The following is a 25,643-nucleotide window of genomic DNA, read 5'->3' on the forward strand; positions in this document are numbered from 1 at the left end:
CGTTTCAGTGCTAGCTATTCCCACAACCTTAGATTTTAGCGATTTCATCTTCCCTTTAGCCTTACATTACAGTGGTCATGGAGTGCTAGGGTGCTTTAAACCCACTAGGTAGATCTTGGCCCTTATGACTTCGTGGAGGAGTCAATGTGGTCCGCGGACTAAAAAGTTTGGAGACCCCTGCTGTAGTATATCGAGAGGTTGTAACTCGGCCGTGCCGGCTCGTATCGACTGATCGATCGGGTCGGAATGGTGTGACCTTTGGGCTCGACCGTTTGACGTGGCTTTTGGCCGCGACGGGCGTGTGTCGCCAGAGAGGGACAGCCGGAGAGCCGCGCGGAGAATGGGAGGCGAGCGTGGTTGAGCAGGCCGGGGCACGACGCGGAGGTGGTGGGCTGTTTGACGCGTCTGCAAGACCGAACCTGGCTTGTAGTGTGGGAACTGGACTCGGCCACATTACCCGAATCGAGTCGTGCGGCCCTGATTTGGATCTGTAAGGGATTTCATAAAAGATTTGGTCAGAATTGCTTGTCATGGTTCAAATGGCTCTGAGCACTATGGGACTTAACAGCGAAGGTCATCAGTCCCCTAGAACTTAGAACTACTTAAACCTAACTAACCTAAGGACGTCGCACACATCCATTCCTGAAGCAGGATTCTAACCTGCGACCGTAGCGGCCGCGCGGTTCCAGACTGAAGCGCCTAGAACCGCTCGGCCACTCCGGCCGGCGCTTGTCATGTTTTTGGTGCGCATATTATACTGATCCTTGCTTCCCAAGTATCGGCACCATGACCGGAAACTGTTGTCTTGCCAACCAAAAGGTCCCCTCTGTTTAGTGCTGTTTAAGTAAACACGTGTTACTGTGTTTGGTTAAATGTCTATCTGGATTTTGTGATGTGATGCAGTCCGAGCAAGCGAGGTGTATTAAGTGAAGTGGTACTACTGCTGTTCGGAGTGACGGACGGCACAAGCCAGTATGGTGGAACTGTAATATCTTTTCCTGGTACACTGAGCTGGGTGCACGTTGTTATAGTTGGTTCAAAGCACAGGCTTAACACTGAATCTGTACGTTCTGTGTTATCTAATTGCATTACTTGTTCACTCGTAAACAGTGAAATGGTAGCCTTACTTGACCGTCTAAGTTTACCAGTATCCTGTTAAGGGGTAATTTAAAAGAGCTCCCCAGTTTCAGTGAAATGTGTTAACCTACTGGGGTAGTTTAAATTTATAAGCTGACTTGGTATTATGCTATTCGCCCTCGTTCTTTAAGGTTACGTCAAGGGCATTAGTTATTGATTCACCCTTGACTATTTTATTACAATGTTCGTGAAATATGCTATCATTTTATGCATTGTAGTTATTTTACGTTTGAGGATTTAATGTTTGCCGTTTTCTCCCCTCCCCCTCCCCGCTCTTTTCTCTGAAATTGTATAGTAGCACGGGCTCTAAGACCTTTTTTTCAGTCTGTTATAGTGTAGTGCGTGCGGCACCCTGTCCAGCTCGCCCGCTTGCTGTGGGTTCTGGGTCCAGCCGCCTCTGGCCTGGCTCCAGTGCCCCCCCCCCCCCCCCCACCCTTCTGCTACTTGAAATAACCCGTGCCTATGTGACGTCATCTCTTTTGAAAATGTGTCATGTTGGGGCGTATCTGTTTGTATTTTATTTTGTGTTTAAAAAATTTGTGATATCCATTATTGGTTAAAGTTTATCACATTATTGTAGTCTCCTTTTGGGAGCTTTACTGTGTATAGAACTTAATTAACTTGCAAGTCACCTAATGCTTGATTAAAGATTAATGTTGTTGTTTGAATAGGGCGTTTGCCCGTGCTTGTAAGGATTTTGCATTTTGAAGACAAAATTTTATTTGGCCAAAGAGAAGTTAATAAAAGTGTTGTTGTTATAAACTGTGAATGTTGCTTGTGTGGTCCGGCCCCCCCGCTCAACAGCAGCTGGCTGATTAGGGTGGATTATCCACCACAGTGACAATGGAAAATTGTACCGAAATGCAGGAGGATCTGCAACGAATTGACGCATGGTGCAGGGAATCGCAATTGAATCTCAATGTAGACAAGTGTAATGTGCTGCGAATACAAAGAAAGAAAGATCCTTTATCATTTAGCTACAGTATAGCAGGTCACCAACTGGAAGCAGTTATTTCCATAAATTATCTGGGAGTAGGCATTAGGAGTGATTTAAAATGGAATGATCATATAAAGTTGATCGTCGGTAAAGCAGATGCCAGACTGAGATTCATTGGAAGAATCCTACGGAAATGCAGTCCGAAAACAAAGGAAGTAGGTTACAGTACACTTGTTCGCCCACTGCTTGAATACTGCTCACTGGTGTGGGATCCGTTCCAGATAGGGTTGATAGATGAGATAGAGAAGATCCAATGGAGAGCAGCGCGCTTCGTTACAAGATCGTTCAGTAATCGCGAAAGCGTTACGGAGATGATAGATAAACTCCAGTGGAAGACCCTGCAAGAGAGACGCTCAGTAGCTCGGTACGGGCTTTTGTTGAAGTTTCGAGAACATACCTTCACCGAGGAGTCAAGCAGTATATTGCTCCCTCCCACGTATATCTCGCGTAGAGACCATGAGGATAAAATCAGAGAGATTAGAGCCCACACAGAGGCATACCGACAATCTTTCTTTCCAAGAACAATACGAGATTGGAATAGAAGGGATAACGGATAGAGGTACTCAAAGTACCCTCCGCCACACACCGCCAGGTGGCCTGCGGAGTATGGGTGTAGATGCAGACGTGAGGAAAGGGGAAGCTGAGTTTTGCACGAGCCATGCTTTCTACAGCGATGCTGATTCGAGGACATAACCTTCTCTGTCTCAAGTAAGTTTATTTTACTCGAAATGAGAATATTTTCAAGGATTCTGCAGCAAACCGAAGTTAGGGGTATTGATCCGTAATTTTGTGGGTCCGTTCTTTTACCCTTCTTATGTACTGGAGTCACCTGCTCTTTTTTTTAGTCGCTCGGGGCTTTGTGCTGGGAGAGAGACTCACGACAAATGCAGGCTAGACGAGGGGCCAATGCCGTAGAGTACTCGTTGTAAAAAAGAATTTGGATTCCATGCGGATCTGTGGTTTATTTGCTTTCAACGCTTTCAGTTGTTTCTCTATGCCAGGGATGCTTATTACTATGTCGTCTGTCCGATGGTCAAATGAGGGTATGTACGTACGATTCTCCTGTGTGAACGATTTCTCGAATGTGAAACTTAAAACTTCGGCTTTCGTTTTGCTATCTTTAACTGCCACACCAGACTGTCAACAAGGGACGGAATGGAAGCCCTAGACCAACTTAGCGGTTTTACACGAGACCAGAATTTCCTCGGGTTCTCAGCGAGATCTTTTGCTAAAGTGTGACGATGGTAGCTGTTGTATGCTTCGTGGATAGATTTCCATCACAGACGCCCGGAAGTTTACTAGCTTTTGCTTGTCGTCATATGCGCTTTCTCTTTTGAACCTACATTAGAGTATTAAGATCGTTGCGCTCGATATGATTAATATTTCGGAAAGCACATGGCTTTAACATTATAACGTGCTTAAGTGTAGAACCATGTAACCTTAGGAGTGCATGTATTTATGTTCTATGGTCATTTCTCTCTTGTCAATACCTTCTCGGTGCTGACCCCAGACACTAGATCAATACCTTAGAATTGACAGCGCAGTTGGTATACGTAAAATGCTTCAAACGCTGTCCGTTTGTAGCTCCATCATGAAAAAACCACACAAGCATGTGTTCTATCATGACAAGACTCTCGTATTTACTGTACACCGATAAGGGGTGCTAACCTCCTCGATATGCGCGCATCTGGAGAAATTTTGTGCACTTTGGTGGGTGCCGTGAGTAAGACTGGAGCGGAACAGTCTTCGCTGAACGTAGTGAGACATTCAGCTCGCTCTGTTCCTTCACGAGACATGGACTATAGCGGGCATAGTACCCTATTACTGGTCAGTTTAAAATTAAATCGAGGACAGTGTTGTAGCGAGGGTTGGTCAAAGACAATGTATGGAGATCTTTCAAACTCCAATTTTATCCTAAGAACGCGCGAGTGCTTTGTGACTCCTATCCACTTAGGGAAAGATGGGAATTCGTAATCGTAAATTACGCACTATGATCGAAGTGCTAGAAATATGTAGATACCCTAACTTCATCGATTAGGACGCTGTCTGGTATACCTTGATGTATCTGTTCCAGAATTAACCATGAATAAATATGCTGCACAGTCATCTGTCTACATTCGCAATCTAGTATATGATACTCGCAAAGTATTGGAGGGGTGGTTTAGCGACGACACAGAAACTGAGGAGCATGCTGCTGTGTCGCTGGTCGGCGCTGAAATTACGTAAAAACTGGTAAAATTGCTGAAACTGACAGCACTGTCACCTGTAGCACTTATTACAGTACATCGGCCCACATCGACAGTGTCCTTTCCATCCCATCCGTCCACTTGCACGCTGTTGACTGCAGCATAATAATTCACTGGTACACTTGTTTGAGACGGAGAGAGTCCTGGTGGGAGCAACATCTTCTGGGATTGGCCTGCATGAAACAGTGACTGCAGTATGACGAATCAATCGAAATGGAACACCGAGACATCTGCTACCCCTTCAGTGTAGAAGATGAGATTAAATGTAGAGCCGATCACCTTTGAACAGCTGCTTGGAAACGCTCCACAATGCCGCAAACTCTTTCAGTTTCTATATGTTGCAATGTATTCCACATTTTTGTCAATAAGGGACACCTTCTCTGTCTCTTACTTGAACCATCTTGTGCGTTGTGGGAGCAGTATAGTTTACACCATGCGGTGTCCAGATTTCTGTGAGAGCCAATGGATTGAACAGTGCTTGGATGTGTTACAGCAAAAAAAAAAAAAAAAAAAAAAAGTATCAAAGTGCTTGTGAAAGAACAATATAGAGATCCTCTCTTGCGATTGATAGTCTGTAGGATACGGTCCTCCTACACTACAGGTGACGAAACTTTATACTGGTCTGTGCAAGCGACTTTGATTACTGGTCGGCTGTTCCAATGGACCAATACGTGTACCTTCAATGGGATCACCACGTATGGTCGATGCCAACATGCACATGGTATTTGTTTCCTGATATATCGGAAGAGAGAGACACAATAAAATGTTATTGACTTGAAGTTTTTATAGTTTGTAGTTTTATTCAGTTGTGTGTTACGAAAATAATGAGGAGAGAGACACACTGTGCTGTCAACGAAGACTCAAACACCGTTACACTGTCTTATTTCTAGCGTGGGAATCATAGGGATCTGGTAAAGGAGATTAGGTCAAGTGTAGGAGGGATACTTATAGTCAGGCATTCGATGCCGATGAACTGTAGGTGATATGCTTCTGAATTTCTTTGTGCAATCCATATGTACTCTGCGTGGTTAAGAATTTTCTCCTGTAAGTTAGTGTGTAATTTTTCTCGTTGTGATAGCTCTCCCTCTAGTCAGCGACGGGCAGGGGACTTGACAGTCTTCTAAGTAATGGAACAGTGCTATAGTAGGGGGATAGAATTTCCAGAGAATTAGCAGTGGACTGTAATTTGACTGGGGGAACATCCCTTATTCGTCGATATCAGGTGGATTCAAATGCATATATATCGAAGACTAGAAGGTTCGTGGGAATACGGCAGGTAAGCGATAGTGAGTACGGGGGAGTTGAGAGGTGAGCTCTGTACCGTTACTTGTACGTACTTCGGGCAAAAATATTACAACCTGTCACGTACGACTCGCGAAGCGACTGCAATGAGGAAGTTAGAGGCAGATATGAAGATTTCCACAGAGAGACAATCAGCAGCACAAGTTCAATCTTTTGTTTTCTAGGTACATTAAGAGACAACCTTCTTCGGTGAGCTTTGTGTGCCTATAAATGGATGTACTGACATCTTAATAGGTAGACTAAATTTATGTCTATATGATTACTTCGCAAGCCATCATACGGTGCGTGGCGGAGGGTATCCTGTTGCACTAGTGGTCATTTCCTTTCCTATTCCAGTAGCAAACACAGCGAGGGACAAAGACTACTTATATGTATCACTACGAGCTCTAATTTCTCGTATCCTATCTTCGTGATACTGATGCGAAATGTATGTTGAGGGCAGTAACATCCAAATGTTAGTTCTCAATAATGTTCCTCGAAAAGAACATCGTCTTCCCACCAGGGATTCGCATTCGAGTTCTCGCAGTATCTGCCCCCTAGTTTGACGGGCGGCAATAGGAATACCTGTATCGGGCTGTATTCTCAGGGTAACCTAGGTCTGTAGACTCGTACACATTTGGGATGTGGCGGTCACTATTCTGGTATTTTCTTGTCGCTCACTGTGTCGGCCTTTCCATGATTTTTAGAAAAAAACATCTGAGAGTTTTCAGTCTGAAGGAGGGATGAGGGGAAGCCTATTATTCAACATCGCGACATTTGCCGCAGCGACAATTGAGCGCCCAATTCTTCTGGGGCGCATTTCGAGTTTGGAATCACTAACAGCTGTCCGTCATGGTGAGCGCTACAGCCCTGACGCGCGGGCAGAGGTTCGTGCCCCGGTGACTGCCGTTCACATGCAATGCAGGAGGAGGAGGAGAAACGTCCTAATGCCCCCATACACTGACAGGTGTTAGTAGGATAAGTTAGGGAGCAGTATGCCAGAATTCTAAGTGATATAATTCCACCAGCAAGACAAGACAACCGAGAGAGAGGACGCAAATAGCGCTGGATATCTTCGGCTGTTTGACGACCGTTACCACCCACTTTGGTAACAGAGGAAGTGACTACCTAGCCTGTTGGAAGCCTCCAGAGACGTCATGGAAGCGTCTGTAATGGTTACCTGGCAAGTGTAAACAGACTGCAGGAAAAAAGAATTACTCACAATGCAGAGGGACTCTCATGATCAAATTTATTAATTAGCCTATCAGTTTGAAATCAATGGCGTTCCACCAAGCAGGTGGATGCGATGGTGAGAGTATCACTGATGTGATCTAAGAATTGGAGAATGAATCAGGCGTTTTTACGTTGCAGTGAGAGCTTCTGATGGAACCTACATAGGGCGAGATGTCATCGTAATAAAATCAGCTATATTATCGAAAGTTTGAAGTGACACATAGTATAAACCAGATATTTACAAGTTCTCTGTGCCGTTACCTTGAGGCTCTTCATATGTGACGAGGCATATGTTTACCTTATGATGATGATGATGTTTGGTCTGTGGGGCGCTCAACTGCAGGGTTATCGCCGGTACAAATTCCCAACCTTTGCTCAGTCCAAACTCGCCACTTTCATGAATGATGATGAAATGACGAGGAAAACACAAACACCCAAACATCTCGAAGCAGGTGAAAGTCCCTGACGCCGCCGGGAATCGAACCCGGGACCCCGTGCTAGGGAACCGAGAACGCAATCGCGACACCACGAGCTGTACACTTTACTTCAAGAGAGAGTTCGAAAGTGAGGAGCTGTTGATCAGGAGTTTCTGCGCTGCAGCGAAATGTTTTGACGGAACCTACACAGGGGCACAGCGTGTTACCGTTCTAATATTATTACCCATCCTCATGCTCCTGGCGGCAGTCGCTGTTCACTTGTGCTTCAGTCATAGCACGCCGTCCTATCACTACTTTCCATACAGGTCTATCGGCTAGACCGTCCTGGAGCAACTCTCTAGTGCTAGACTCGTAGCGAAAATACCCACTCGACATATAGCTGCGCCTAACGAAACTGGATGGCGCTAATCTAGTGCTCGATCAATGACAACTGAAATTGTTTAAATAATCAATATTCCGCACTGTGTACAACATAATAAAGAGTTACTTCAGGTCTGTCCGGCATACCAGCATAGATTGAGTCCTTTTCCCGCCAATTTTCAGATGGGGGAGGGGAGAAGGGAGTGGGAGAGAGCCAACAGCGCCCTATGGTGTTGGTGCTATGAACTGTGTCAGTTGGTCTCCGAAACTCTAAGCGAACACAAAAATTTTGATATTCACATCAACAAATTTGAATTTCCCACCACTTTTTGTGAGCTGCTAAATTGGATTACATCATGAGGGGAGGGGGCCGGGAGTTCCCTGAGGGGCCGACATGCCAGTTGGGGGAAACCCAGGATGTGGGGTGGGGTGGAGGGTGAGTAATTCATCCGTCAATTAATTAGCTTGCATGATTAATTTGATATCAAATTGGTATCAAAAGTGGACTTGGAGACCCATTGCCAGCTGCTCTCAGGGGTTGCTGCACATCAGAAGCATCTTACTGGTGCACGAACGTGTATGGCTGAGAGCTTATTTGATGGTCACCTTTTCAGCAGAGAAGTCGCCGCATCCATCTGGCAGTGAGTGTAGTTCACTGCACATTGCATGTGTGTATGCAGAACTGGTTTGGCCACCGGCCATTCAGCTACCAGTGAATTCCATTTCCAAACCCGGAAATGCATCGAGGAGACAGCCAGGAACAGATGGCGAAAGTGCCATAGGGTCAACTGTATCTTTCGGTCCAAAGACAAATCAGTGGTCATGTTGCACACGGAGGCATACGCGATTGCTCCCTGACAAAAGGCAACAGTTGGGGGGGGGGGGGGAGAGGGGGGGGGGAGAGGAGGAGTTGGAGTTCAGAGAGGAGACATTGCGACGGAATGCAATTGTGACCGCAGTTCTGGGTCTCTGTTCTAGGAGAGAGATCTCCCTACTGGTGAAAAGGACACGCTGGTTTGGATACTTAGGAGAGCTGCAAAATATGTACAACGTAACTGGGTAGCTGCCTTGGCGAGAGGCTGTTCATTGGGCTAGTTTCAAAGATTCCTGTTGCAAGTCAGATCTCACGTGGTGTCTCGGGTCCAGTGACCGAAATGCTGAGGGCGATACCGAACCTTATACCAGAATCCCATAATCAACAAGGCACAGGATCAGGACTTTGCAAACTGCAGAAGGACGTTGCGCATCCGCTGGGTAGCGAAGATCAGTCCCAAACAGTGGTAAGTCTCCACCGCACTGAATGATTGGTCGTCAGGGTAAAGTACTGAATGTGGATGAACAGTACAATGGGGAGAGAAAGGCACAACGTGAGCCTTGGCGGCTGAGAAGTGAATGCCATGGGAAAGGATCAGTGACTGCTCCTCTCTAACGGCGCCCTGCAGTCAGCGTTCAGCAGTACCCACACTAGAGGAGTCATACTAAAAGCAAAAATCGTCGGCATACATGGAGCATAATAACGAAGACCTACAGCTGCGGTTAGACCATTAATGCCCACTTAATACAGAGCCCTACCAGATCCCATTCTCTAACATATGGGGGGTAGTGTTGGAAGCACCAACTCGAACTCGAAAAATGTGGTGCCAAAAGAACGTATGGACAAAAACCAGTCGTGGGTCCTAGAGAACCCATTCAAGTAAGATACCGAGGATGTAGCGACATGTCATAAGCCTTTTGTAGGTCGAAGAAGACAGCAATAAGGTGTTGCCATCAGATAAAAGCTGTTTGAACGGCAGACTGCAAGCAAACTAAATTATCAGCAGTGGAACGACATCCGAATATCACCCTGGGATGGAGCCAGAAGGGTCCGAGAGTCAAGGAGCCAACACAGCCGCTGGCTAACCATGTGTTTGAGCAACTTACAGAGAACATTTATGAGACTAACTAGGCGATAGCTGTCCATCTCTAGGGGATGTCTTTATCATAGCTAGTGACTGTGGTTTTACCACACAAACGATTATGGGCACTGAAGTCACCCAAGATTAGGAAACCAATGCAGACAATATGTTCTGAGACACTCCACCATCACCGTAAAAATTACAGGTGCTAAAATCCTGAAATGTCCTTACCTAAACAGTCTCCAAAGTTGTATCAAGAGGCACAAGTTCGCTGTATACAGAGTCCAGAACGTATGTGGAAACTTCATCCAACACCCTATCATAATCAGCACAATTCTTAAAATAACCTCAGTAGCCAAGAATAGCAGAGGTCTCAGTTGCTGAAAACAAAGTTTCCTGCAGGGCAATGCAGGAACCAGAGGGGGAACTTAAGAGATGTTGTAGCTCAGCCAAGTAGTGGAAAAACTACAACTGCACTGAACGATCGTGCTGTTGGTATTCGGTGAGGGCGTGAAGGGACCAAGGAGGAAGGATATGTCCTGGGGTCACCTGATGTCACCAGTTGAGAGATGATGTTATCAACACACAGGATCTGAGAAAAATTGTGTGTTATGATCTGGAGCCTCAGGGCCACCAGGATTGCTGCCATGGCCACAGAAACAGAATATGTGAGATCCAGTGGTATTGGGGCCACTGGAACTTCTTTCAACTTGCTTGGAAAATATCTTTTTGTCTTTCTTCTTCTTAGTGATTTTGGATTACTCACAAATTTTTTTTTTAGGGAGTGAAGAAGATTTTGAAGCCCTATGCAGACCGGCAAAAATCTCGGAGTGTCCCGAAGGACCCGTTCCTGGCATAAAAAGGAGGACGAGGGTGATTCATCTCCAGCTAGGGGACGCAGATCAATGTCTGCAGTGGGTGGGGAGACACTGGTCTTCCCAAAGTGGGTGTGGGGGAAGCAGCAGGACGAACTGCATCAACCACCAGGGAAGGGAGGAGGGAGGTAGGCATGCTGGAGGACTCACTGTAGGATGCGTAATGGGGATGAGAGTAATGTAGTCAGAGAGGGTGACGTCGTCATAGATGTACTGTGTGACATTGTCATGAATGCAGCATGCAGATGCTCATATTTTTTCTTGTCCTCTTGGTATGTCAGTCTGTCCAGAGTCTTATATTCCTGTATTTTTTTCTCTTTCTGAAAGACAGTGCAGCCTGGTGAGCAGGGAGAATGGTGCTTTCCACAGGTGGGGTGAGGGAGGAGCACAATGAATGTTCGCATCCAACGGTCATCCACATCTATACATACTAGGCTGGCATCACAGTGCAAATACACGTGTCTGAATTGCATTCATTTGAAGCACCGCAAAGAGGGGGGGATATATGATTTCATGTCACATCAGTATCCCACAGGCAATGAATCGCTCTCAAAGGCCAAGGTGAAGACCCCACTACCAGCCCTACTGTCCTCTGGATTCTTATGGACACGACAAACAAAGTGTATGCCCTGTTGCTCCAAATTGGTGGAAAGCTTATCGTCAGACTGCAAGAGGTGGTCACAAAGGAAAATGATACATTGAACCACGTTTAAACTATTTTGGGGAGTGATTATCACTCGAATATGATCCAGTTTGTCAGAAGCGAGCAACGCCTGTGATTGGCCAGGGCATGCTGTTTCATCAGAACTGAGCCTTTCTTCATTTTGGAGATGGCTGTAACTGCCCCAGACTTGTCATGTATAGTCTCTACGAAGAGTACAGGCTTTGTGACCAAAAACGAATCGCCCTACGTTCTTGTGCAAATCACATATTTGGGGAGTATTTCCCTGCTTGTGATATAGCCCTACGTTCCTCCCACAGGACCAGAGAAGAAAACATTTTGGGTTTGTATCCCTCCATGTTGAACAAATTCTTTCCTTCTAAAGAGACTCTTGTGGCTGTATGACCACCAGTGGGAGAAAACTTTATCTGCTCTATATGAAAGTCACCGACTATGATGCCAGCCATTGGTAACAGAGGTACTCTCCACGGTCACCAGCCAGCCGCAGCAATGGCCACCCGGTCAGTAACCCGTTGTTCGGAGCTCCGTGCCCCAGTCACGAAGGGCACACACTCCTCGGCATGCATGAGGAACTTTTCAGGCGTCAACAGTGCAACGCCTGCGTGGCCACGGTACTTACCGCTGCCATGCAGGTAACTGACGACCCCCCCCCCCCCCCCACAACAGGACGGCTGCTGTGCTGGGTTTAGGGTGTACTACCACAGTGGAAAAGAAGGTTGCTCAGGTGGAAAGGTACAAAGGTGGAACAGACACCACACTGGGCATGATCCGTACTTCTGAAAAAATTGGAAAAGCTGTCTCAGATCAAACACAACAATTGAGACCATGTAACTTATTCATTATTGAAAATATGCAGAAAGCTCTGGAACTGAAATGGAAAACTAAGGTCCTAAGTCATGTACTACATCCAAGTAGGGTCTGCAGCATCACAAAAGAGTTGCGGGCCCCCTGAGCGGAACAGAGGGGGACCGGGTAAAAGGATTTACAGTATTCTGTGTTAAAAGAGCGCGAATACGTTCACATGCCAAAATTTTCTGTAAGGACGTCGGAATGAGGATAGAGACACGTGATGCCTCACTTCTCTGTCAGAGTTTTTTAAGGAGGAACATATTCCACTTTCTTGTGGTCCGTCAGCAGCACTTTTTCGCTTCTAAAATAGCTCGCCCGGCTGGTACTTGGTATGAGATATGGCGGTACAATTTGTTATAATGACGTTGCCTTAGCGTCCTTTTGTTGGGTCTAGGGGTGCTACACGTATTTCTTAACTGTCGCGAAATTTTGGTGTCTGTATTGGTAACACCTTTTCACTTTCTGTAGTGGTATCCGTTTCTGGCTCCCCGCATTGGTATTAGGCTTTCGAATTTGGCACTAAAGCTCCAGCAATGTTTTCGTTACCATGTTTCATCAATTGTCGCGATTTTTGTCTATACTTATTGGTATAAGTTTTTGTGTTTCTGTATCGCTAATCGGTCTATATGTATTTGGTACCATGTTTTGTTAATTGTCGGGATTTTTACGGAAATGTATTGGTATTGCAGTTTTGCTTTCCGTATTGGTATTGGTTTCCCTCTGTGTCCTGGTATCGGGCTTTTCAACCAAGTGATATTTTTATACCAGTTACTGTTGATTCGCGCTAATTTTATGTTACTTTCGTCTTTGATAACGACCGTTGTATGGTCTTTCGCAGTTGTTTTGTTTTGTATATTTTAGTATTTTTGTGATTTTGTGGATGTTATTTACGATTTTAGTATGTCCCGCTCAAAACCTCTATTTTCCCACACTTGTCCCGTTAGGTTCAACATTTATAATTAACAAGAAGACCGCAAAGCAGTGGAATTTTTGTATATTTTTTACATTTACGGCATGTGAATTAGAGAAGTCATATACGAAAAAAGTTAATTTTTGTTCGACGGGCTACGTGGCTCTGTGGCAGAATGATCGCCTGCCATGAGGACAGCTCGGGTTCGATTCCCGGCTGTGGTAAACTTTTAAACAGAGGTGGATGTTATACGAGCATTTCTGTGAAGTGTAAATACATAAAGATGGAAAACGAAAATTAATTTATAATCTTTCTTTAAATTTCACAACCTTTAGCAACAGTTTTTATACAATATTGGTAGTTAAAAACTGAATTTTGTGTACAATATATAATTAGCAATAAGAAGACGCATTTTTTTATAAAAATGGCACTAACGTCTGTTAATTAGGATATTTTTGTTGAATTTTATACCTAAATGACAAATGTATTCGAACTGAACAAAGAAAAAATGTAAAAAGTAATGACCCAAAAGAGACTCGAACCAGCAATCGCCAGACTCGAGCACTACCGATTATTTTACCGTCTTTATGTATTTTACGATTCATAGAAACGCTCGTAGAACAAACACCTCTGCTTGAAAATCTTGCATATGCCGTGTGGTTTACTTGTAAGAGTTTGAGTGACACCGTAATTGATTTTAGTATTTTCGCGCTACAGGGCGGGTGACTATCGCGGTCGTCATAACGAAATCATGTCTGCGTTGCACGTTAAGGACTTATGACTACCTCATTAGTATAAGGTCGAAGGGTTTTTCCTGACACGCCCGATTCTGCCTATGACTCCCTGGAATCGTTTGGAACGTGTAATTCCACACTGTGACGTCACAAATCTCGACCCTGTCATGTCCTGAGAGGGAGTGAGAAGGTCAGATTGACGAGCAACGCAAGACCTCACCTCGAACGGTGAAATTCGGCGAGCTTAGCTAGCGGTGGCACGCCCGCCGATTCCCCGAGCTCCAACTGTGCGGGCTGCGGAACGCGGCAGGGCTACTCAGGAAACAGGGTAGAAGCCAGGGGGGCGCAGAAAGCTATGCGCAGAAAGCAACGTGTTTTCTCAGTTGTGCGCATGACGTCACGGTGGAAGCAGCTGTGCCAAACAGTACACAGTTAGAATTGTGTGTGATTGTTTTTCTTGTGTTGTTTTGTGTTTCAAGGAGTATTTTGACTGAGTTCTTTCTTCTGAGGTACTCATTCAACAGCGGAAACATTCGAAATTCGGGAGTGTTAACGGTTTTTGCTGTAATTGATATTTGATTCGGAACTGAAATAGTTAGCGATAGTGGACAGCGGAATCAACATTGTGTTCGCCTTCTCTATAGTTTATGGTTCGTCCTGTGAAATTCTTATTGGAGAATCTACAAGTGAGTGAGAAAATTAATTTTTACAATGCCAGGCTGTGCTGTAACGGGCTGTTTTTCCTACAACTGGAGCACAAAGGGAACTGACGTAATGTATCACAGTTTCCCGCGTAATGAAACATTACAAAAACTATGGTTGTCGAAATGTTGAGGGAAAGACAGTGTAAATGTTGCGCATGCAAGAATATGTTCTCGCCATTTCGCAGAAACAGATTACTTAAGGGATTTACAGTCTGAATTGCTTAATTTGCCCCGAAAAAGAATGCTCAAGCCAGATACAGTTCCTTGGCGCAATTTGCCGTGCAGTAGTGCGACTGTCAATGTGTCACCCGCAACAGAAGACAGAACCAAACGGTATAAGAAACGAGGACTACATAAGAAATCTCTGGAAACTCTGGAAAAGCTGTCACCAAATAAGAAACATCATAATAAGAGCACATGTACAGACGACAGTTTTTTTTTTTTTTTTTTTTTTTTTTTGAGACACAGATAAAGTTACTTTGATGAATACTATAGCGGCTTTCGAAAGAAGGAATGCTGTTCTTACAAACAAGTGTGTGCAACTTCGAGCTCTTAAGTAAATTCATTTCAATGCGATTAAATGAATAGTTTCTGATTTATTTGAGCCGAGGCTTCGAATTTCAAGTGTGTTCAGTGTGGTTGTGATCTGACATTTTACCGATGTGTGAGGCATAAGCTGCGAAAGAACGTAACTCATCAGTTTTAACTGTAATATTTTAGCAGCAGAAAAGCAGTTTAGACATCTCATTTCTGGTATAAACAAAATCTTCCGCCAAAAACTTGACGTAAACGCGCATGCCGTGTCGTCTGCTAGTGAGCGCTTGCTTCCACGCTGACGTCACTAGGCCAACCAATGGCAGAGCAGAGCGCTTACTGCCCAACCTTATTATTTGATAACCTTGGGTAGAAGCATTTACTTTCCGACGTGTGTGCATTTCTCGGAAGTACCCCTGGCACACTTCCCTACTTACTAGTTCCTGTCTGCGACGAATTAAGTCGACATTGTCTTCATCCGACACTGGTACCACTTCGGCCGAGGCTGGCGAAGGAAACTGCGCCCAGATCAGACTGACACCTGCGTCATGTGCTCGTCACCCGCACCGTCCTCTCCGCAACACCGCAGGCGGGTCCTGAACAGCTCGACCTGCACACTGCCCTGCTAGAGGGTCGACCAACCTGAGCACGGTGTGGTCATTCACGCAGTCGGTGCGCGACGCCGTGCGTATTTGGCTATCGTGGAATTTCCCGTCCTCACAAACACACTATCCTACAGCGCGAGGAGCCAGTCACGTAAGCCGACGTTTCGCGTTGCACGAGCGCTACCGGTATCAAATATTGGCTTACCGCTTCCGTCGTCAGGACAGGCACTCTGCTGGCTCTCGGCCGAGAATTCGTTCGTAATCTGAATTAATGAATTGGTAGGGATATTACTTACACTCGCGACAACCAGCCTCACGTGCACATCTTTCACGTCCCGCGCGACGACATTTGACTGCGAGGTAGAGCATGGCGCGAGTAGTGAGCAGTGAGTAGTGAGTGGGGGGTGGTGAGCAGTGAGTGGGCCACGCGGCGGTGCGGCAGCAAAAAGCGCGGCCGTCAATTTATGACGCGGTCGCCGGAGCTGCGGCAGGCAAGCTGGCAGGCAGGCGGCCAGGCAGAGCGGCCTTTGTGCTCCGTGAGGCGCGGCACGTTTTTTGCGTCGCGGCCCCGCCGGACCGGCGACGGCCGCAGCAAGCAGAGCCCGGGGGCGGACGGCAGGCAGCCGCGCGCCACCTGCTGCACACCCCATGCTCACTCCACACTTCCACCGGCACTGAGGCCAGCCCCCACTAATGACCTAGATTCCCAAATCCAGTCATTTGTTGTCCACGGTTGCAGGTCCTCGGCTTGGCTTCGTACCCACGTTTACGATGGTTTTTTTTTTTTTTTTGTAACTTTATAAAGAACTAACACAAACCTCGAGTGGTTAACCTGCCTAATATCGTGTAGGGCCCCCACGAGCACGCAAAAGCGCCTCAACACTACGTCGCATGGACTCCACTAATGTCTCACGTAGTGCTGGATGCTGCAGGCCTGTCCATAAACCCGTAAGAGTAATACGAGGTGCTCTTCCGAACAGCACGTTGCAAGACATCCCAGGTATGTCGACATAAAAGTTTGCTGGGTTTGGTACCGCGTCATAATGTAAAAAACTACTGGTGCTGGAGAATAACCGACGTTTCGGCCACGACTGCAGCGTCCTTCTTCTGGGTCTAATGCTGCGTTCTAGCCATGCAGTGACCTTTATATTTGTTGTTAGTGGCCGGCCGCGGTGGTCTCGCGGTTCTAGGCGCGCAGTCCGGAACCGTGCGACTGCTACGGTCGCAGGTTCGAATCCTGCCTCGGGCATGGATGTGTGTGATGTCCTTAGGTTAGTTAGGTTTAAGTAGTTATAAGTTCCAGGGGACTAATGACCACAGCAGTTGAGTCCCATAATGCTCAGAGCCATTTGAACCATTTTGTTGTTGTTAGTGTTCACTGCGCATGGCATTATGTCATAATTTTTAAAAGGTAGTTAGTTTCACTGGTCACTTATGGAAGAGGGAGAGGGAACTTTATTTTAATAGGTTATTGCGGTGGAGGGAGAAAGTGACCTCTGTCGTCCACTGGCTCTTGTGTTGTGTGCCGTGACTGGTGGTCAGCCACTCGCCGGTAGTGCTCGTGCCTCGTGTTGACAATCCGGTCTGTTGGGTTCTGACTGCTGGGAGCCTAGATGAGGCAAGCCTTAGTCCATCGCCTCAGTTCATGTTGTTAGGTTGTTCAAGTTCCATGGCCTCTCTGATTTTGCGTTTCACCATAATTGGCTGCTTGGCCAACACACAGGCTTCGCTGAATTTTATTTCTTTTCTGCGGTCTTGTGGATGTTCTGTCACTGCGGATTTGTTGTGTTGAACCCAGAACTGACTCTGGCCGCGGAAGCCTGTGCAATTGTATCCCAGATATGCTCAATAATGTATATGTCTGGAGAGTTTGGTGGACAGCGGAAGTGTTTAAACTCAGCAGAGTGTTCCCAGAGCCACTCTGTAGCAATTCTGCACATCTGGGGTGTCGCATTCGTCTGCTGGAACTGCCCAAGTCCGTGGGAATGCATAGTGGTCATGAATGGATGCAGGTGACCAGAAAGGATGCTTATGTACGTGTCACTTGTCAGAGTCGTATCTACACGTATCAGGGGTCCCCATATCACTCCAACTGCACACGCCCCACACCATAACAGAGCCTCCACCAACTTTGAACAGTCCTCAGCTGACATGCAGGGTCCATGGATTCATGACGTTGTCTCCATAGCCGTATACGTCCATCCACTCGATACAATTTGAAACGAGACTCTTCCAGGCAACGTGTTTCCAGTCATCAACAGTCCAATGTCGGTGTTGACGGGCCCAGCCGAGGCGTAAAGCTGTGTGTTGTGCCGTCATCGAGGGCAAACGAGTGGCCCTTCGGCTGCTACAGCCCATGTCGATGACGTTTCGTTGAATGGTTCGCACGATGATACTTGCTGATGCCCCATATTTGAAATACGCAGCAATTCGCGGAAGGGTTGCACTTCTGTCACGCTGAACAGTTCTCTTCACTCGTCGTTTGTCGTGTTCTTGCAGGATCTTTTCCCGGCCGCCGCAACTGCAGACTCGTGAGATGGTCGTATGGGAAATTCCCCACTTCATCTCTACCTCGGAGATGATGTCCCAAAGCTCGTGCGCCGACTATAACACCAAGTTCAAACTCACATAAATCTTGATAACCTGGCAATGTAGCAGCAGTAACCGATGTGACAATTACGCCAGAGACTTGTCTTATATAGGAGTCGCCGACCGTAGCACCGTTTTCTTCCTGTTTACATAACTCTGCATCTGAATACGCATGCCTATAAAAGTTTCTTTGGCGCTTCAAAGTATATGCAAAATTATCTTTTGATGTGGAATATATAATTTAAGTTAACTGGTCAGGCCGAAATTTATACGGACTCGAACGCGTCAGCTGAATTACGAAAGTTCTGAGCAGGCAAGGTTCAGGACATCGCGGCCACGGTTCAACGTGCTCGGTGACCGAGCGTTGCCCTGTATTGCGCAGCTCCGTTGTGAGTAGGCCTACACTTTCAAGCCTGGTAAGCTGAGAAAAGCCGTCGAGCACGCAGGTGCCGCACCGCTCGTCGACTGGACCACTAAAGGAGCCGATCTTAATGACACAGGATATGCCTGGAACAGCGGTTCAATCGTGCATTCAGCGTCCCCGTAATTAGGTGATCTTAAGTGATGAGAAGTGAAGCTGTTATCAAGACCGGAGGCGATGGTGCACCGTATTGGCGTCATATCTGCTGGGTTCACTGCGGTTTGTTGGGCGGAATGCTTCCATGCAGGGCGCGTCACATTTAACAGCGGAAACTGATACGGATGAAGCTATAAGCCCATCGAAGCAAAACATTGCAGTGAACGCGGATTTTCAAGTAAGATGTCTGCGGGGTAACCGCTAATGTGTGGCTACGGATTACTTCAGCTGTATTTGAAGGGTATACTCATCGATTAATTCATCGTGTAGTTGGGCTCAAATTTTATCCACGGCCTTCACTTGACAAGAAATGCAGTACTAGCTCAGCGAGTTAAAAGTCACAGTTTACTGTTCATGCCTACGTGCTAAAGGAGGTGTTACACGTGTCGTCTTCACATTTCGATGAATACGGCACTCGTCTCCAAAGTAACTTACGTATTCTTCGAAACATTCCGCGGATCATGTAGCAAATGTTGACAGCAGGTATCGCTACTCCAGGTCTTCACCCACATCGACGAGACCGCTGTATGCGACACTTACGAGCTGACCTCAGAAAGAAAAGACCAGAGAAGCGAGCGGCCAAGGTACGTATCTTGCAACTGTTGGCGCGTTAAAACCATTACATTAGATGAATAACGTGCCTGTGCTCCATCGCTCGTGTACCACATTCTCCGACTAGCAGCAAGGGGTGAGCTGTGAGCCGGATTGGGTGGAAAAGTCTACATCTGTCAGGCATTTCTACTGGCGAGGGCAATACTTCATACTGGCGCCAGTGGCGGCTGTTAACCGAGCAGAGTGATCGGCGCTGGTGACTGCCGCGCAGGGAGGCCAGGTTCGATTCCCAGCACTTGGCCTTGTGTTGCCCGCAACACCAGTCAGTCATCATCACCGAGACGCAAGTCGCCCAAGTGGCATGAAATAAAAAGACTTGCACCGGGCGGTCGGTTGGTTGTTCGTTTAATTTGGGGGGACAGGGACCAAATAGCGAGGTCATCGGCCTCATCGCATTAGGGAAGGAAATCTGACGAGCCCTTTCAAAGGAGCCGTCCCGGCATTTGCCTGAAGCGATTTAGGGAAATCAAGGCAAACCTACATCGGCATGGCCGGTTGCGGGCTCGAACCGTTGTCCTCCCGAATGCGAGTCCAGTGTGCTGACCACTTCGCCACCTCGCTCGGTCGTCTGGGGAGAAAGTAAACCGGCAGAACAGTGAATGCAGCCATATTTACTACACGGCCACTTGTAGAACTTTTGTGTTAGGATATGTTCTGAAAGGTAGAGGCAGGCCTCGATCAAAAACTGTACCATCGCTTTAAATTCAGTGTGGTTGAAGGTAGGGTGGTAAGTGAGCAGAGGCCGCCTCCCCCGGCTGCTCTGCTGGTCTACACTCCCCACGAGTGAGTGAGTGGCGCCTCCAGCTGCTCCTCGTTGTGCTCACACGGCCACTCAGCTGCTCAGTGTTCCAGGCAATGTCCAGGCGACATTCCAACTGAATCAGTAGTGATGAAATGTTCTTACTGAATATCGGCACTGTCACGCTTCCACAGTAGCTGGGAGTAATGCTTGACAGAACTGCTGTGAGGACAACGCGAACCGGCAGCCTCTAGCGAGCCGCACACCAGCACCGCAGGCTCCACAACGTCGCACCTGCCCTGCAGCGGCACGCTCTCTGTGTTTGTAATGACGCAGTGAACAAATACGCGGAAAACGATTACTTTCTTCAGAAACACAACATTGTAGGGCAAGTTGCATTAACGAGGGAACGGAAGCCGTACCTCAGAATTCATGTAACTGCAGTATCTATAAAACAGAAACCGACGACATCTCAATGCAAGTCCATCTACTATGTCCTCCTAAACCGATGGCTAAAACTCCATGTTACATTGTATTTCCGTCAAGATGTATACATTTGCTTTGAAGGGCTGCAATCAAACTCGACAATTCTTACTATATGAGAAGTGTTCAAAAAGTAACGGGCAATTTGTAACTTCTCGTGCTGTATATTAGTGCGAATCGAGCGAGTTTTTCATCATTGTGAGTCCGCCTAGAAGCAAAACAACTTCTTTTTTTTTTACTTACTTGTTCCCCGAACTAGTTTCGGCGACAATCATCACCATCCTCACTGGGCTCTTTAAATCTAAGAAAATAGCATATTTACACGAACACAGTAACACATCATTTCATTTTTACTCTTCGTTTTTTGAAATACAGTTTCTTATGGATACTATCTTATTTATTGTATGTTATGTATGTTATGGCATGCTTTGAAGAATTACTGTCGCTGTTTGCGGCATATTTTCTGTGCTTCTTCTGCCGCCGTTGTTTTCTCAGCGTATATCATGTCATCTGCAACTATGTGAGCGGCTGCTAGTAAACAAATACTAAAAGGTGAACTTACGAATGTCAGCGTTATACACTTGTAGTTGGGATAGTGTTCTGGAATACAGTTTTGGTGTGTACTGGGCTGTTACTCAGTTATTCGTGCACTCACGTTCGTTGGATGCATGTAGCTGATTCTACACACAGCAATACAAAAATTTCGCACTTATTTATGATCCAGAACATTACGACATCTTCCTGTTCACGTGTGTCGCGAGCCGAATACACATCATAACTGTATTCCACAACACTAGCCAAATCCCACGGGTATAACGCTGACGTACGTAAGTTTACCTTTTAGTATTTGTTTACTAGCAGCCGCTCACATTGTTGCAGATGACATGCAAACACGGTCCAAAGGGAAGAGTTCCGATATAAAGTTGTTATGTCTGAAAAAGACAGTATTACCCATATCGAATATTTAGTGCAGTGTCAGTTGTCAAAAAGCTGTTGCACAATCCGCCTTATAAATTAACTGTACGTTGTGTAAAAACAGAGCATTGGCTTTAATATTCACCAAAATAACTCTGTTGTCTCGACTAACATTGTCGATGATGCCGTCAATACCAGGACCCGGCCATCATTTTCTGTGAGTAACGTTGTTTCTCACACAGATTTCGTCGATATAAAAGAACTTTCTGCTTTGCTCTCTGAATCTCCTTACTTGTATCAAGCTTTTGCAGCGGCAGTCAATTACATAAGTTATTTTTTTACTTACAAATCACTTCCACATAACTCCCATTTCACGCAGTGTTTCGCGCAAAACATCCTTCAGCCGAGGGAAATTAATTTTTTGTTCTACAGCAATAAATAATTTGCGTAATTTCGGCCTACTTTGGATGTGTATAAAAGCCATGGATGATTTGTAATTTGCCGGCTTTTTAAAGCTATCTATAATGATTTGTTAGTGATACATCCTATTGTGGCAAGGCTGACCTTTGTTTACAGCCGTTTGACTGAGACTGGAAATATTAGCCAACAGTTCTTTCCGTGCCGTTTCTTTAACACAAGCCGTAATTACGTTGTAGGTGACGAGATGCTGTTTAGTCCACAAATACCTCTTCGTCGTACTGCGCACATTTTCTTGCAAAATAGTACGCTTCTCGATAACTTGTGAATAACTAAGTATATCACTGAATCTAGAAACTAAACCCTCAGTGGTAATTAATGTCACACGAAGACAGTCGACGTAAGTCGTGGCTGGCTGTTGGCAGCTGCCGGGTTCTCCGAGCACAGGTCACTTCCTCCAGCGACGGCGCGTGTGGCCCACGGGTTTGCCGACGGACTTACACGGCGGTGAGTGAAACTGCTGGTTGCCGCCAGCCTCCCTCCCCCAGGAGGCTCCGCAGAGTGCGGAGGGCCGAGCGGCCAGCCGGGGCCGACGCTGCCCGTGTCAGTGGAGAAGGCACAGCGGCGAGCCACTGCACGTAGTGAAAGCTGGCTGCCGCAGATCGCGACCCGGAATGTGAATATCCGAGGACAGTACGGAGAAATGGGCCTTTAACGTCGGTGACTCGTACTGCAGGACTGCAGTAAACCACAAAACGTGCGACACGTTTCAGAAACCTTCCGTACCCTACATCCCACGCAGAGGACGACATCATCCGTGCTACCCTGAATGCCCCGGATGTTGAGTAGTTAGACTCAAATACGATCCGGAGAAGTTGTTTTTTCCCAGTCTAATTATTCATCTTATTGATTCGATTGTCAATCTGTATATCCGTGTCTCTGACTGAAGAATCCGTACATCGATACATATTATAAAAGTGTATCTATGTCTGTACTGTACGTATAAATGTATTTCAGACCTACTCCTAAACTACTGGATGGACTTGAACCGAGCACGGTACACATATCACTAACTGTCTGTGCAGAACCTCTGTAGCGATAAAAACCACCTACATCTCAAAGGTGTGGACGTGAAAAAAAAAGCTTGATTATATTTATCCAGCATTCGACAATGAGAACATTTAGTTACTTGCAAATAACTTTACACAAAATTTCAAACCGCTCAGAGAAATTTTCTCACTCACATCACTCACAGAATGATGACAGTAGAAAGAGTTTATCGGTAATTACACTCTGGCTGTCCGTGTACTAAAACAGCCGCATCGGGGAGGCCTTTCAGTTTATCACTTCTTTATTAATACGTCTGTTAGCAACAAATTTTGCAGACAGTATTCATTTATACCGTTGAAGGCACTTGCGAAATTATATAATAGCGCGGCACATAGTTCAAGAGATGACGTCATAACAAGAGAGTTGGTTAGGAAACTGCCATGTCATACGCGGCGTTTTAATTTATTACTTCTTCACTACTACATACTTCCGCAACACATTTCGTATGCAGTGTCCACAGGTAGCACTGGATGTGTCCGCAGAACTGTGTCATTGTACGTCACGTAGCTCATGGGGTACGTCTTGAACACTGAATTGCGTGAAAACGAAAATGCGAACGAAAAAATACGCTACATTTACGTGAAGTGTACCGGGTGAATCACCTAAAGCCCGCTCCGCCAGTATTGCGGAATGGGAACTACTATAGATATGCGATTTTGACAGACTGGATTGGTACTGACGGGCTCCTATTGTTAGCCAAAATGCGTGGGTGTGTACGTTGTACTTAGCGCACGTTAGTTTAAATTAGTTTAAGTAGTGTGCAAGTCTAGGGACCGATGACATTAGCAGTTTGGTCCCACAGGAACTTACCATAAATTTCCAAAAACTGTTAGGCAATCAACAGATTTTAACAATGTTTAGAAAGGGTATTTTTCGGAAACACTCTTTTTTAGACGGAACAATGCTTATTGACATTAACAATTTAAATTCAGGATGAATTAGAACGTCGGCGATGTTTGTTGCAGAATTCTATTGCGAGTCGTTTGCGAGAGAACGTGTTTTGAGAAATCCCCACACCGACAGTTGCACAGTACGTGTGCAGCACACACTGAAGAGCGAAACACGTGCGTATCCGAGTCACATGCGAACTTGCAGCATGCTGGAACACCTGTGGGTCAGCGGCTTCTGTTAATTAGTACAACGAAAAGCCAGTCCAAAGATGCGAATTTTACTTTTTTTATTGATTTGTTGTCCAGTTTCGGCCCGAGACCTATTTTCAAATGATCGTATCATGGTCAAAAATTTTATTTCTGGAGACGTGGAAACCGCGTCAAAAACGTACATACAGATTACAATGTGGTATGCAACAACTGTTGCATACGCGCTAGCGTTTCAGAGATGTCCGAGCAGGCTACAGTAATACGTTATCTTCATGCATTTAACTGTTCGTTGAACATTTTTGACACGGTTTTCACATCTTCGGAAATACTATTTTTGATCATGTTACGGTGACCTGAAAAGTGCTCTCGGCCCGAAACTAGTCATCGAGTTAAAAAGCAAAAAAATTAAAATTCGCAAGTTTTGAGTGGTTTTTCGTTGTACAGACAAGTTACATGGATTCTGACACATAACGAAGGAGGTGGAGAGAGGACGAGGGAGGGGGGGAGGAGGGAAGAATATCAAGAGAGAGGAAGGAGGATGCTGTTTGGTTTGTGGGGCGCTCAACTGCGCTGTTATCAGAGCCCGTACAATTATCCAGTCTTTACACAGTCCAATCTAGCCGCCGTCACGAATGACGATGAAATGATGAGTCCAACACAAGCACCCAGTTCCCGGGCAAAGAAAATCCCCAACCGGGAAGGAAGCAACGCTAGCCAATTTTTTTAATTTTTTTTTACACGAATCGCGAACGCAAACAACTGTTTTTCTTTGAAAGGAACTTTCCCGGCACCCAAACGGAGGGGTGGGAGCAAAGTGGGCAGGGATCGCGACCCGAGGCGTGGCCCACCCTCCAGGAACCAAGGAAAGCGTAGGGAACGTGGAGTAAAGGTACAACGAACATCGGTTATTTATTTATTTTCCTTTTCGTTCTTTTGTATTTACTGTTATTCATTTATTTATTTTTGTCATTAATACTGCCGAGAATATCAGGGAAGCGGCGCCACACGAGGAGGAGGGCGCAGTGCGACGTCACACTAATTGAGAGTATCGGCGTAAAGTGTTTCCGAGAAGGACATTCCGACTGCAAGTGTGAATACATCGGTTCTAAGTGTGGAAGGGGCAGGGATCAACTCTTCATTACAGGAACACCCCAGCTCGTCGGAGGGTCAAGGAAGACACTGCAGGGGAAACTGGAGAAAAATTGCCTGTATTCTCGATTGCGGAGAACTGCACAATGGCGTTCATTAAGGAACTGCCAAAAGCCTAGGATACTTTTCTCGCCATCAGCAAACAAGAAGTGTGCTGCTTGTCCACAAATCCACCTCACAGAGTTCGTCTTCGCTTGCGGGAAGTATCCCACGTAGGGAAAGAGGAGCAGTTGAGTAGGTGTTTGATGAGGAGTCGATCGGGTAATTGGGGACAACCACTGTTGCACGAGGAACGAGACACCAATCGCCGATCTGCACTCCAGGCGTTAAATTTTGGTTTTTACTTAACATCTCCTAGCGCAGCACCCTCCCCTCCCCTCACCATCCCAGGACGGAATGTGACTGGTGAAGGTGAAAAGAGCACGAGCTGCGACCGAGGAGGAAGGGAGGGCTTACAGGACTGGGTTTTTCCA

The 25,643-nt window shown here is 46.1% G+C and overlaps 1 protein-coding gene across 1 annotated transcript in view; it reads right to left on the reverse strand.

Annotated features, from left to right (window-relative positions):
- Window positions 1-25,643, reverse strand: part of LOC124803478 (cadherin-related tumor suppressor) — a 491,307-nt gene that overhangs the window by 401,038 nt on the left and 64,626 nt on the right. The gene's annotated exons all lie outside the window — the stretch shown is intronic.

The sequence above is a fragment of the Schistocerca piceifrons genome, chromosome 6 (assembly GCF_021461385.2).
Source record: "Schistocerca piceifrons isolate TAMUIC-IGC-003096 chromosome 6, iqSchPice1.1, whole genome shotgun sequence".
NCBI classification, from domain to species: Eukaryota; Metazoa; Arthropoda; class Insecta; order Orthoptera; family Acrididae; genus Schistocerca; species Schistocerca piceifrons.